General features: G+C 41.4%; 1 protein-coding gene across 5 annotated transcripts in view; it reads left to right on the top strand.

The window, feature by feature from the left end:
• Positions 1 to 2,932: 2,932 nt before the first annotated feature.
• Positions 2,933 to 14,524, top strand: part of NCOA3 (nuclear receptor coactivator 3) — an 88,091-nt gene continuing 76,499 nt past the window's right edge. For 3 of the 5 annotated variants that reach the window (XM_064465668.1, XM_064465667.1, XM_064465666.1), the window contains exon 1: positions 2,934 to 3,063. The gene's annotated coding sequence lies outside the window, so the exon portion shown is untranslated. Of the gene's footprint in view, positions 3,064 to 14,524 lie in introns of all 5 variants that reach the window. The other 2 variants (XM_064465669.1, XM_064465670.1) reach the window with 1 other exon arrangement.

Genomic DNA, 14,524 nt, shown 5'->3' with positions numbered 1-14,524 from the left:
ATATGGTAATTTCAGGGTCTTTTGTACACCAAATCTTCTCATCAACTCCAGTCAAGAAGTCTGCAATCAATCTGCTACAAACAAACAAACAAAAAACCCCAAACATCAACAACAACAAAACCCCAGAAGTTAAAGCAAGTTAAAACTTTGCAGTGATCGCAAAGTTCCAGTTCAGCCACAGAAAACCTGGTGGTGATGAGATAAACGTAAGTTCTTGCTAAACCTGGTTAGATCAGGGAACTCAAAATTTCTTTATGGATATATATAAAAAAAATTCTGATACCAAAGATTTTGGGGGGAGATTTTAGGTTTAGGGGAGCAGGGAGGGTAGGGTTTTTGTGTTGTCCATTCCTAATTTGGGAAGGGAAGAAGGGATGGAAAGCTACTTGGCCTGGAGTATTACTGGAAACTGTCATAGCCTAGAAATGATGCAGTGTTGGTTTGGTTGCTTTTTTTTTCTTTTTAATGGGGATGTTGTTACTATTTCCTTGCAAAATATTTTTAAAAATAAATTTGTAAAAAATTTTATCAATAGGTGGAACAGGAAGAAATCTAAGCTCATGTAAAACTTGTTATAAAGAGTGTGTGTTGATCATAGTGGGTTTTTTCTGTCTCTGAGCAGAAAACAATTAAATAGGCTATAGAAATGGGATGTTTCTCTTGCACTAATTGTCCAAAGAGAAATTGATCTTGGAAACTGAGGAGACAAATCAGTTATGTAGAGAGATCTCCACGTGGAAGAGAAAACGTTTTTGGAGAAGAATAATAGATGATGGAAAATGATGACTGAGTGGGTTATTGTCAGAATAAAAATGAACGGCAGTGTCCAAAAGTGAGCTGTGGTCACGTTTCCCTAAGTCTGTGCTTCCACTGGCCTTTTATTTGACTGAGAAAATTTTGGGATCAGGCTGGATTTAGTTAGTACGTTACATAACTTCAGCTGAAAGACAAGTATGTCTCTTGCGTACATTTTTGGCTAAATTTTTAACACAGTTAGGCTTCTAAAGACTGCTTTAAAAGGAATATGTACCAGCAGGTGGAGCAAATAGATAAAAATGTTAAATGTTACAGTTCTACAGCCACATTTACTGTGACCAGCTTTTAAGACAAGTACAAAATTCTGGGGGGGATGATCTTACTAATTTTTGTAGAACATCACATATCAATGAAAAATGAAAACACTTTATCACTGTATCCTTCATTATGTAAAGGTAGAGGTAACTTTGAAGTCATCTGTTTATAATTGCTATGATGGAAACCAAAGGTTAAAAGGGAGGAAAAGGTACACAGTATTTGTACTCTGACACTTGGAGTTCTTGATCAGCCTTGAGTCTAAGGTGTCATAGATGCAGTGTAAGTATAATTCATAGGCCGTGTGGTCTAAATGGAAGAAATGTTAATAGCGTGTAGTTTACCTAAATGAAAACCTACACCAACTAAATGCCAGTGTTACCACTGCTTCTCATTAACCTGTACCTCCCTGCATCCCTCCTTTGGTTTTGCTCTCATAAATGCTCTGTTATAATTTGTAGTGGAAGAAGAGAACAAACACCCTGCAGGAAAAGATTGCTGCGAATGGAAGAAGTGGAACTGTTAAACAGGAGACCTCACACTTTCAGGAAATGCAACAGGACCTCATCCCTCCTAAGGTACGCTAACAACACGAGCTCTTTTCTGTTGTGATAACATGATAGGGAATCTGTTTACCAGTTGGTTACACTGGAGTTCAAAAGTACAAACATTTATAATTGGTAAGTTCTTGTGTAGTGTAACTGCAAGGTAAAATCTAAGGTGGAGCTTGTTTTCTCCAGAACTTGACACATTTGAATTTATCTCTGGATTTTTTTGGTCCATAACGCTCGTCTCGGAGGTAGCTGGAGGCTAGTATTGTACCAGTAACTTGCTCATTGGTGCCCAGTGCTAGTTTGACTTTTTTTTTTGTTTGTTTGTTTGTTTGAGAATTACTGGAAGGGGTATTTAATGGCTTTACTTGTCTGTCTGTCTTGAGTGTTAAGTGTGGCTGTGGTCCTGTAATGAGCTCTGTATGAATAGCTTGGCAGGACTTAATGAAAATGCATGGACTTATTTCACACTTCATAAATTTTCAAAATAAAAAGAGCATTTTTATATGGCTGCTTTATAAATACCTAAAACTGAGGTATACCAGGTTTTCCAGGCACCCTGTTTTAGAACGTTTTAAATACATGTTCTAAAAAAAGTTTTATGCAAATGGCATTTATGGAAGCAAACGGCGGCACGGGAAGGTTATATTCGGTGAGTCCCCAGTCCTCCGTCTCCTCGCCTTGCTTTTTTACAGACGGCAAGTGAACTCCTGCCGTGAGTTTGAAAACCATCTTTGACAGGTACCTGAAGTAGAGAGTAACTGAAGCTATTTACGTTCTTTTTAATTTTTATCCCAACTCATTTGCATTTTAGTAGACATTCACTTCAACAGACTGATATTTTTCTTTGAAATCGAAAAAACGCAGCTTGGCGTAGCAAATGCTCCACAAAGGTTACTGAGCCGCAACTTTCGCCCCGGTGGTGCGACTGGGCGCCGTGTGCGGGGCTGATGCCTGACTGCATTTTAACCCCTCGTGCCGATCAAGCGCGCTCTGCCCGATACCGCACGGCCGTGCCCCCGCCGCCCGCTCCCGCTGCAGCGCCGGACGCCGGGCAGGGGAGCGCCAGCCCGGCGTTTCACCGAGGGGCCCCGTCTCCGGGCGGCGGGGCCGGCCGCGCTGCAGGGGCGCCTGGCGCCGGGAGCTGACGCCGGGACCGCTTCCTCGGCCCCGGCTGGGGCTGCCCTTGCGGGGAGGGCAGGGGCGGCGGCGGCACTACACGTACCATGATGCTCCGCGCCGGGGCGGGGCGGGCCGCGTCCCGCCGGCGCCCGCGCGGGGCCGTACTACAGGCCCCACAACGCCCCGCGCCGCCCGCCGGCTCCGCTCGGGGAGGCTGGTTCCTATTTAAATCCAGGCAGGGAGGAAAATGGCGGCGAGAGGCTGAGTGTGGGGGAGACGGGGAGAAGGAGACGTAGCTGAGCGTTGGCTCCTTTCCCAGGTGAGTGGGGTTTGGAGGGAGGGAGTAACGAGTGGAGGGAGGAGAGTTCTGGTTCTTGTTCCCCTGCTTCTAGCGCTGGGGTGGGACCGCGATGGGGGAGGGAGGGAGGGAGGGAGAGAGGGCTGCCCCTCGCCGGGGAAGGGAGCAGCCCGGGGCTGGCCCTGAGGGGCGGCTCTCCTTCCCCGCCTCTCGCCCCCCGCCCCAATATGGATGTGTCTCCCTGAGGGGAGGAGGAAGGGGAGCGTAGACGGGTTGCGTGTGAGGAGTAATTCTAGGGCTGGGGGTGCGGGGATTCCCAGGGCAGCGTGTAAATGCCTTTACCTCTCTCTACCCATTGTAACTTTAGCGCCGAGCGTAGTTAGACGGGGGCATTCCCGAGGCGGCGGCGGGGACTGGCGTGCCGAGCCGCAGGCTCCGTACCGCTGCGTGATGCGAGCTGGGCAGGGTGAGTTTGGGCGGAGGTGCCTCCTGTAGCAGCGAGGCTTGAGGTCGCTATGGATTTGTGCTCGGAAGCGCCTGACCCTGGGTTTCCCAGCCTGAGTAGAGGGGGTGTGTGGGTGAAATACCTGGGCTAGAATGGCCCCATCTCCCATTCATCTGGGCTTATCTGATACTGAGGCGGTTCCAAAGACCTTGTTATCTGCATTCTCCTCCTGATCATCCTGTACCCTCGGTAAGTTTCAGAGGTGACTTCTCTTGTCTCTGGTAATAAGAAAAGGGATGAAAAGTACTACAAATAAAAGGTGCGTTTCATGCCTCTTACCCGTTTCTGCCTTGTAGCTGCAATGAAACTGTGCTGTTGAGGGATGGAGATGAGATCCCCCCCCCCCCCCCCCCGAGGTCACATACCACTGTAGGTGTTAGTGATTCTGGGGTATAAATGGGGTGAATATGGGTGGGGATGTTGTCTGAGGTTGACATAATTCCCAGAGTCCTCCTTGTTTGGTTTTAAAGTTGGTTCTGTTTCTGGTTTCTGCTCCTACTCTTACGCACAGCCAGGCTTTCTTTTAAAAGAGAAGCTTCCTACTTTGTCAGCTCATCCAGTGAGCACGGTTTAAATCAGTCTCTCGTATTCAGGTAGTATCTCCTTTCTCTTTAGGCTGTTTAAAAAAAAAAATCTGATTCTGCCTTTAAATCTTTTATCTAAAAGTTAACAGAAAATATTATGTTGGATTCTATCTGGAATAACAAGACAAAACTGAAGCAAATTAGAATTGTGAGAGACAGTAATGTCTAGCTATGTAGTATCTATAATACATTTAAAATAGACACTTAAGGTAGAACTCTAAGCTTGTTTTCACTATTGTAAAAATAAATATTTTCTCTTGAAATATTTCCTACTTATAATGAGCTGCTACACATGGGGCAAAGATGTGTGTTCTAAATATAAATACAAGAGAGTTTCATAATAACAAATAGTACCTGAGTGAAAGCCCCAGTGTAAGAGCTTGGGTTCAGAGGAAGCAGACAAAATTGTGGGTGGTTGTTGTTTTTTTCTTCTGTGTGGGTTTTTTTTTTTTTAACTAGACTGTGCATGATAACGTACAGTAATTGTATTTACTGTTAGCAGTTGTTGTGATGGGTGGTTTAACTGACTGTTGTTCAGAATTTCATTCAACTCTGTTAGTACTACTCTTTTTTTTTTAAATAAATACCAATGGATTTGCTGCTGTGATATGAAGATAGAGGTTGGTGGACGGGGAAGTGATAGCAGACAGAATAAACCCAGTATTCAGCCTTGCTTTAAGTACCTTTCCTGATGACAGTGTGCTGTTTCTAGTTTGCTTTTATTTGGCATATGAGTTGTTTGGGGTGTGGGTGGGTGGGTGTTGTGGTTTTTTTGGTGGTGTTTCCCCCCCACCCCCATTTGAAACCTCTGTTCATCCTGGCTTTGGATTTATTAACTTGGAAGCTCACATTTTCTGCTTATCAATTTTTTGCATAGTGTCACTGAGACTAATGGATAGTTGAGACAAAATGCAGTGTAGGAAGGAGAAGGAAATCTGCTTTACAATAGAATGTTATCTTTTGATCATGGGCTTTTTCATTAATAATGGACAAGAAATCACCGTCAAAACCTTCAAGATTAATTTCTATGTTACAGTTGCATAGTGGTGTTTGTTTTTTTTAAGAAGCCTGAGAAAGAAAGGATGTCTTGGTTATATTTGTCTGCAAAATCAAGCCATTGGTAGCATGTAAAATGATATTGGACACTACAGTCTGACACTGGAGGTTGCTTCAACTCCTGCATTTAAATGAGCCTCCCTCGAAGAGGTGATCTTGAATGACTGTATGATACAGGATATTCTGCATTAATGTTTGTGGTCATGAGTATTTAGAAATATCTTAAATATTCTTTCAACTTGGTTTTTATACTAAAAATGGAGGGGAGGGGGAGGGGAAGAATAGTATTCTTTATGCCAAGGATATGAGAGGGTGGTGAAGAATATTTATACCTGAATGCTGGGGCAGCATGCCTGTGTGCTTTTTTTTCTCTGGCTAGATCTATTGATGTTTCTAAATGTAGCATATTAGGGAAGAAGCAATTGTGAAAGAATTTGACTGCTACCAGTTTAAATCTGCTGTGGAATATATTTCCACTCTGATTTTGTATCCTGCATTCAGCTAAGAGAAGGTACATAAATTCCTTTTTTACCCCATGTAAGTGGGAGGTACACTTCAGATGGACCCTATTACTTTAATAAAACTTTAAATTAAATTAGTGACTTTTAGTTGACAGCTATCAAAAAGCTGATTGTCTTTGAAGTGGAACAAAATTAATTTGCCTCCAAATTCAGTCTCATAAGGGATTTTTAGTCTTTGGTGTGCAGTGTGTGGAATTATTGTTGGTGAGGTTTTATGCTTTTTTAGGTGTAGACGCACATTATTCTCTTATGTTTTCTAGAGCCAGCCCTACTTCTGACATTGTACCCAGGTAAGAAAAAGGCAGTTGTTTAAGACAGCATGCTACTTAAATTAGAAGGAGAGGTGGCAAGGGGGCCACCATTGCCTTTACTGCTGATTATGCTTATAACCTGGAAAGTCAGGCTTGTTACCTGTTATGATAAGCTTAGGATATGGTCTAAGTCACTTCTGAGGTTGTGACTTCTTTTGCAATATACTAGAAGAGAGGAGATGATAAGGTCAGCTCTGCAGGTATCTACCTACCTTTAAATATTCCCTGACTTTGTGTGGTTTTTGTGTGTGTGGAGTTGGGGTTTTTACAGCACTGGTTTGGTTTTGGTTGTGTCCCCACCCCCACTGTTAAATGTGAGCCTGTTCAGGTCAGGTGTAGTTAAACTGTTTGTCAAACAGACTTTGTTAGGTTATGGATCATTGCCTGATTGGAAATTTTATTTTAAAGGCTTTCTTACCATCAAGTGAAGTTCTTTTTTGAAGATTACAAACATGGACAGTGTCACGACTTGAAGTCTAAAACCATCATAACTGCATTTTATGGATGAGATTGTTCTAGAAATCTGAAAACACTGTAAAAGTTTTCCAGAAAATGTTGTAATTGTTAGGTCAGGGCAAGCAGTTTTTATCAAAGTTGTTACACATGTGGCTAAACTACATAGCAGTTTTACCCTGATTTATCAGGTGCACCTGAAAATGGGGGAGGAGGGAGAAGAGGAGGGCTGCAGAACAATATAACTGTTATACTGCTAGCCATAATGACTAGCACCTGGATTAGCCTTGGCTGAGTATGAGGTTTTGTCACAAAGCCTGAACCCTTTACTGTTTCCACACTTCCGTGCATGTCAAGATATGTCAGAGCCATGGAATGAGATAATTTAGTGTTGCAGGTATACGTAGAAGGCCTTTTAGAGGCACATTTTCAAGGTAGGTTTGTATATATAGTTGCATGGAATATTCTCTATGTGACTTCTGAGTTATGAAGATTTTTTTTCTCCTTCTGTTCTCTGCTGCATGGAAGTGAGAAAATGAGTTGTCTGCCTTTTTCAAAGGCAACACCAAAACAGGTTGCATGGCTAAAAATGTTTAATATAATGTGTTTCCCTTGGGTAGTTGTAGCCTAACACTCTTCCCCCTGCCCCCTTGACACTGGTAGGAGGGGGACTGAGTGGAAGAGGGCAGAAAGAAAAGGCAGAAGTACCTTTTATCTCCCTGGTCTCAGAGGCTGTAAGGCTATTTAATGTATGGATGAAACCTGCTCTTTGGGATTGGCTTTGTTTGCCTAGAATCTCCACAGGGCTACGTGTGTGCTTTTTCTTCTGAACTTTTAGGTGAGGGGGAATAGAATGTGACATGTCTTTTGTGATTCCAGTAGCTTTTCTCAGCAAACACAAATGGTAAAAATGAAGTTTTCTGGAGTATTTTATCATTAGGCCATACAAACATGTTTTTGAATGACACTGTAAACACCAAAGAATTAAGAGTGGACTGTGTTCCCTTCAACAAATACAGTTAGTTCTTAAATTGTTTCTAATGAAAATCTTCTTCAAGGTCTTCTTCAACTTGGGTTTTACTCTATTTACAAATACATGCAGAAGACTAGTGAGTGTGGGAAAGGAAAGAAAAAGTGACCCTAAGGGAAACCACCCAGGCTCGAGAAAAGCAAGCCAAAATCTGTTGTCTAAAGACTATCTGCCAATTGTCTTTGCTGAAAAAAAAACCCAGCTGGCAGATTAGGTGTTTGCCTGCCACTTTCAGTGCTTCCTTGAAAGCTTACCCAGTTTTTTTAATGTTAAGCATTTTGTTTCAATGCCAGTGTTTGTCTGGGTCATGTGTGCAACAGAACTGTAATGCAGTACCTTCTTTTTTTATTAAGGCAATGGTAGCAAAACTGTTAATTCATATATTGCACTCCTTCCAAGTGTCTTCGAACACCCATTTGTCTTTCTAGCTGATCACAAGCTAGATAAGACTTCAGTGTCACCACTCTGTGTCTAGGGAAGCATCTCTCTTCCTGTTACTGAAGCAAGTTGCAGGTATAGTTGTGGTGATATCATGCGATGCTGTATTAAATTTATGTTTTCTTGGAGGTAAGAGGATCACCTTTTATATGACCATAGATGTGCTAAATATCCTTCTTTATATTCCTTAACAGGTAATTTTGAACTTCAAAGGAAAAATACAGCTTTATTCCAGATTTTGTAGTATGCTTTTATAAACAATTTAAATAGTATCAAATGCTTGTCATTTTTACCTAATGAAGACAGAGTATAAGAGCTTTAAGGCAAAGGATCCATCATAATGCTGAACATGAAACTTTTAAAAGTGATTATAAGTGGTTTTTCTTCATTATGAAAGCCTTTATGTTAAGTATGTTGGCTATATCATAACTAAGTCAATGCTTTCAGGTAATGCATTAAAAATGCGAACTGTGCTGTCCCTTCTGGGCTTTCGTAATATTAAGTCATCTAACATCAAGTCCCTGAGAAGGAGTTGGTGGAGATTTAACAACCAACCAACCACCCATCAATTCTTGATTCTTTTAAAACAGACATGGAGATTTTAAACTCTTGGGTTTTTCTTTTTTTTAGAACGCTGAACTTCATAACTGCTGTGACAAACTTGAGAATTAGTGTGTGTGTGTGTGTATTTTTTTTTTGTTAAAGCTATAACTTGCTGATAATGTTCCCAATCTACCAGATGGTGCAATATTGAAATCTGTTAGCAATGGGTTGCATGGCAAAATCAAGCAGACTGTTTCTTATCCCATGCTTTTCTAAACTGCAGAAAGTGAGTAGGTAAATATATATACTTGTTCCGCAAGGACAATGCAAAGCTGGCTCACTAGCACTGGCTGCTGCAAAACCACTGTTGTAGTTCTCTTATAGTCTGTTTTGAGAGTCATCTCTTTAATAAAGACTTAAAAGAACAAGAGCATAATCTTGGGAAGAAATGTCAAAAATAGCTCAAGTGTTTCTGATGTTTCACTATGCCAAAGAATGACTAAGCAATGGAAGCTTACAGTAGTGCTGTACTTTTTTTTTCTTTCCCTCTCCCCATTTTGCTCATCCAAAAATCTCTGAATCTTTGTTTTTCTATGTCTTAAGCAGGTCTGTTACTGCTCTGAGCTCTAGCTAGAGCACAAGGTATGAAGTGTTGTAGCATAAGACTAAGCAGCTATTTCTACCTTACGTTGGCAAACTCTACGTTGGTAAGCTCTAAGGGTGCTATTTTACTATTTAGTTTATATGTAAATATGTAAAATGTCCTCACAAGATTTTTATTTACAAAATCTCTCGTATATAGATGAGCTGCTTTCTTGACTTGCATAAGCAGTAGTTAATTTTTTTCTTTTAGACCTCTTATTGTTCTTTTTTTAAAAGACACTTAAATATTGCTGTAGGTCTGGAAAGGAACCTTTCTAGACTGCATGGGTTTAATGTTTTGTTGTTAGTGCCCACTGGCCAAATATTGGTGAGCTGAGTCATTTACATATAGATAATGGTGTGAAGTCAAGTCCAGCTTCCAGTGCCGATTCAGCATGAAACATTTGGTTATAGAATCACATATGAACAGACTTGCTCAAAGTACATCAGTCAGCTGCTAGTTAACTCTTACATGAATGGTCTTGGAAATCATAGATGACTTCCAAATGCTTTTTTAGTTAGCATGAATCTGGGAAGTCGCTAATAAAATGCAGTTAGAAGTTGTTATACATGCATGCCGAAGAATAAAAAATTGCTCTATATACTTTATCTATGGTTACTTTGTGCCCTGCCTCACTGAAACTTCCTGAAGTGATAGAACAGGTAATGGAGCAGGGAGTGGGTTGGGTGGCTTTTGTCGCTGTATCTTATTAATGGAAGGATTAAGCAGATGGCAGAAGTAAACAATTTACTTTCTGAAAAAAAAGTAAATGCATGTTCCTTAATCCAGTGTTTTGAGGAAACTTTTTGTTGTTCGGAACAGTCAATCGAGGGGATGGCTGGTCTGGAGAGCTAAAACCTAAAGCAAAGGTAGCATTCTCCTGGTTTTGCCTTGTGCGCTCAAATTGTAATTCCAACACCTCAGCAATTGCCCTATGGAGGTATTAACATCTTAACATCGCTGGTTTTGTCAAATACCTGAGTTGTGTTTTCATCACATTCCCTGGAGGCTGGTGAGCCCCAGGAAAAGGGAAACCTCTGTGCTGCCTGTGTTTTGCTATGCTATGTGTGTGAGTGGGTGGCAGCTAATGTAGCCTACTTGGATAAACTTTTTTCTAAAACTTTTTAGACAACTGCTGAGAGGGTACACATATGTGTGTCCTGGTTTCAGCTGGGATAGAGTTAATTTTCTTCTTAGTAGTTGGTACAGTGTTGTGCCTTGGATTTAGTATGAGAATAATATTGATAACACACTGATGTTTTTGTTTTTGCCAAGTAGTGCCTACGCTAAGTCAAGGACTTTTCAGTTTCTCATGCTTTACCAACTGAGAAGGCTGGAGATGTACAAGGAGCTGGGAGGCGGCACAGCCAGGACAGCTGACCCAAACTGGCCAAAGGGATATTCCATGCCATGTGATGTCATGCTCAGTAAATAAACTGGGGGAAAGCTGGCTGGGGGGCCGCTGCTTGGGAACTGGCTGGGCATCGGTTGTTGGGTGGTGAGCAGTGGCATCACTTGTTTTGCACGTTCTTTTCTGTCCTATTAAAGTGCCTTTATCTCAACCCATTAATCTTTTTTTTTTTTTGGCCCTGATTCTCTCTGCCACCCCACCCCACTGCGGGGAGGGGAGTGAGTGAATGGCTGCATGGTGATTAGCTGCCTGCCGAGTTAAACCACAACAGTGTGTGTGCACACGCAAAATCAATCAGTATGTGGAAGTTCTGTATTGTTTCTTGGAAGCTTATGGAAGAATAGTAAAGGTTCAAAAAGTAATTTGTTACTCCTATTCACAATGGTGACTTTAAAATGGTTATCCATTCTTAGCAGCTTAAGGAGGTGATTTAAAACAAAAATTTGCAACTTATTTTTTGCCAGTGACTGGGTAGATTTTTTCAGACATCTTCCTCTATATTAACTTTTTTCCCCATAAAGGCTGGGCTAAAAAGGTTAGACAGAAGTAAGGAATTATAGCTTGTGTTGCAGTTCCTTTTGTGCTTTGTCCATCTTTGCTGCTGCAATGGACTAAAGCAGATATAGCAACATCTTTTGTTGTAGTACCAGCTTGGTTTGATCTTCTCTGGAAGCCTTTTTGATGTTCAGGGTGGGAATTTCTGGCTCAATGGACAGACCGCAGCATATGGCCTACTAGAAGACCACACTTTAGGTACCGTTGTTAGGTGCGCATGGATTTTTAATCCTTTTAACCATTACTTATAAAATGCCATTGCTTGGCTCAGTTATAACTATTAAGTGCTATAAGAGAGATTCCTGATGTCTTTAACTAGTTAAGAAGGAGGTTGAAAAATATTTGCTCTAAGTCATACTCTGTTGTACTACATAGATAGCTCTAAAGGCAACAAAAGCAAGAGTACTTTATATGCAGATTGTTCTCTTGATTAAAATGGAACAAAACCAGCACCTCTGTTAACCTAGAATGTCCATTTGATCCCCCCTTAAGAGGAAGGCAGATCTTCTGATTGGTGGACAGAAAACTGGAAAAAAAAGAAGCATCTGCACTGGCTGGAGTAGCTTTTGAATGCTTTTGTATTACAGCTGTGGGTTTTCTGTTGAAGCCCCTAATCTTTTAGTGATGCATGTTCGTAGCTCATAAACAAGACTTGTAGAGGTGAGGTGTAGAACCTGTGCTAGCAAACTTACCAGACTTGTACTGGCTGTGTTAGATGTCATAAGAAGGTAGTAGGGGTGATGAGTGGGATCCAGTGAGATGTAAAGTGAGTGGAGATTCGAGGAAAGTGAGCGAGAACCATCACTTGATAGGGACAGAATAGCTTACATTGTCATCCACTGTATTTTCTGCTCAAACGTACAGCTACAAGGTAGGTTATCCTGAACTGCTTTGTTTTCTTTTGCTCTCTGACTGTAGCTGGGCCTCAGATGACCTCTATCAAGTGATTAATATGTCGTATGATAATATTTCAGATGGGCCAAGCAATACTTTCGACATATGAGCGAAGTTTCTCCCCCGCACCTCCCCCCCCCCCCCAACCTTAGCACTGCTTTATGTCAATGAAACTTTTGCTTAAACTAAAGATTCCGTCTAGGCAGAAGTATAACGTTTGAGCTGTATACTTGAGAAGGCTTTTTAAAAATATGTTAAAGCAGTGGAAATTTCCAGGCATCACCAAACAAAAAAAAGTTTGAAGTTCTGGTCTAATAACTGCTTTGCAAGAAGAGAGAAATACGAAAAGGAACCGCAGACATTCTGGATGTCAGCCTGCGAAATTTTCCACTATTTCTTTTAATAACATGCAGGCATGCTTATATTGCTGGAATTTCAGTTAGGAGTCTCATTTTGACGGAAACTTCAAGCTATTTGGTGAGCAAATGCTCCCTGAAAATGAATTGTCAAGAAAAAAGTTATTGTAAGAACGTGTATAAACCACTCCCATGCTGGATATCTATTACTGATTATATTAATTTTGCCTTCAGTTTCTTGTTTTACAGTTTAACCGTTACTATTACTAGATGATCACTGCCAGGTGACAATCCATCTCTTCTTGCTTCCGATAGTAATTCTAGACTAATATTTCCAATAAGGGCTGTATGTTGCTAAACTAGAAATCTTAATTGTATCTTTGATACAGTAAAGGAAGGAAAGACATTGGGAAACATATCCTGTTCTAAGCATATTCTGTTGTAAAACAGTTAACTTTAGAGCCTGTTTAATGGTTATTTATAAAATTATTGTAGCTTCAGATGCATTGGTGAAAATCAAACTGAGGGGATCTACAGGTTCAACCTCATTTATCTACCTTGAAGCTCTTTTCTGTGTAAGTTCTTCTTGTTTACCAAAAGGCTCCCTGACCTTTCTCCAAGATCTAGAGGACTCTGTACTTTGAATGTGCCTTGTCTTTCTGTCACTACAGATATTTATTTTTGACTTATGCTCTTTTGGTTTAGGTTTAGGGCCTAAACCATTCTTTATAAAATGGGTTGAGGGGTTGTTTTTGCTTAAACACTGGGCTGGGAGCTAAGATGGTACACTGTGCAAGAAGCAAGCAACATCACAACAAACTGACTTCTTTCCAGTATTAATTGAAAATAGGAAAACAGAACCCTTCAGATGCATTCCCATGGAACACTGCCAAGGCAGTGTGGTATACTTCTGCAACTGCTCAAGCCAAGTCAGGGCTACTGGGTGTCCTTTCTGATACCTCTCTTCCCCTTGCTCTGGGTCTGGGGCCCTTACAGTTAGTGAGCAGATTTAATTCAAAATTGTCCATTCTCTCCCTCCCACCAACAAAAAACCCTGAACCCCAAAACCAAAGAAAACCACCCAGACAACTTCTGGCTGTTAGCATACCCCTAGTTGCAGGAAATACCAGTACTAGTGCAAGGGAATGGGTGGGATGAGATGGGACTAGAGCAACACAGTCTATCAAAATTTAAACTGGATGGATTTCCTGTAAGACACTATTCCTGATACAAATGTGTTATAGAAGAGACTCAAGTGGCACCTGGGTGTAGGAGAAATTCAGCACCCTTTGTCTACCTTGGGGTGTAACTAGAAAGAGTTGGTTGAGTTACTAATTATGTATTATTGCTGGTAGTTCCTCACCTGTTGTATCTGTATTGGAAAACTAACTTCACTTAAGTCAATAGGAATTAAGTTAGATATATTGAGTGCTGTTGAGAAACCTGCAAACATTTAATATGTATTTGTTACTAGCATAGCGCATATACATATTGCTGAGCAGAATAACCTGCTGAAAGGTGTAAGCACTGCAATAATTCTATTCTGGGTAAATCAGTCTATGAAATGAATCACTTCAGTTTTGACTCGGATCATCAGCAACCCCATGCTATTGGGTCTAGGGTTGAACGATTTTCAACAGGCCTTAATATGATTGGCCTTTTCTGCTGGTTTGAGTTTAAGAAAAAGATGGGTTTTCAATATATTAGTTTTTGTTATGAATTACTTTTTAATTGTTCATTTCTCCTATGCTGTTGTGATTAGAGGTCCTTCATAGGTGGTAAGGGACTTCATGGTTACTAGGTTGAGGCTGAGGACTAAGAACGCTGTTTTAACCGCAGCTGGCAACTAAGCCCCACCCAGCTGCTTGCTCACCTCCCCCCAGTGGGATGGGAGAAAACTCCTGGGTTGAGATAAAGACAGTTTAACAGGGAAAGCAAAAGCCATGCACACAAGCAAAGCAAAACAGGGAATTCATTCACCCCTTCCCAGCGGCAGGCAGGTGTTCAGCCATCTCAGGAAGGCAGAGCTCTGTCACACGGAACGGTGACTTGGGCAGGCAAACGCCATCACTCCCAACGTCCCCCCCTTCCTCCTCCTTCCCCCAGCTCTATACGCCGAGCATGACATCACCTGGTGTGGGACGTCCCTGGGATCAGTCGGGGTCAGCTGTCCCAGCCGTGC

The sequence above is a fragment of the Phalacrocorax carbo genome, chromosome 14, assembly GCF_963921805.1.
Source record: "Phalacrocorax carbo chromosome 14, bPhaCar2.1, whole genome shotgun sequence".
In the NCBI taxonomy this organism is placed as follows: Eukaryota; Metazoa; Chordata; class Aves; order Suliformes; family Phalacrocoracidae; genus Phalacrocorax; species Phalacrocorax carbo.
The sequence above is the reverse complement of the archived record's forward strand: the minus strand, read 5'-3'. Positions and strand labels throughout refer to the sequence as shown.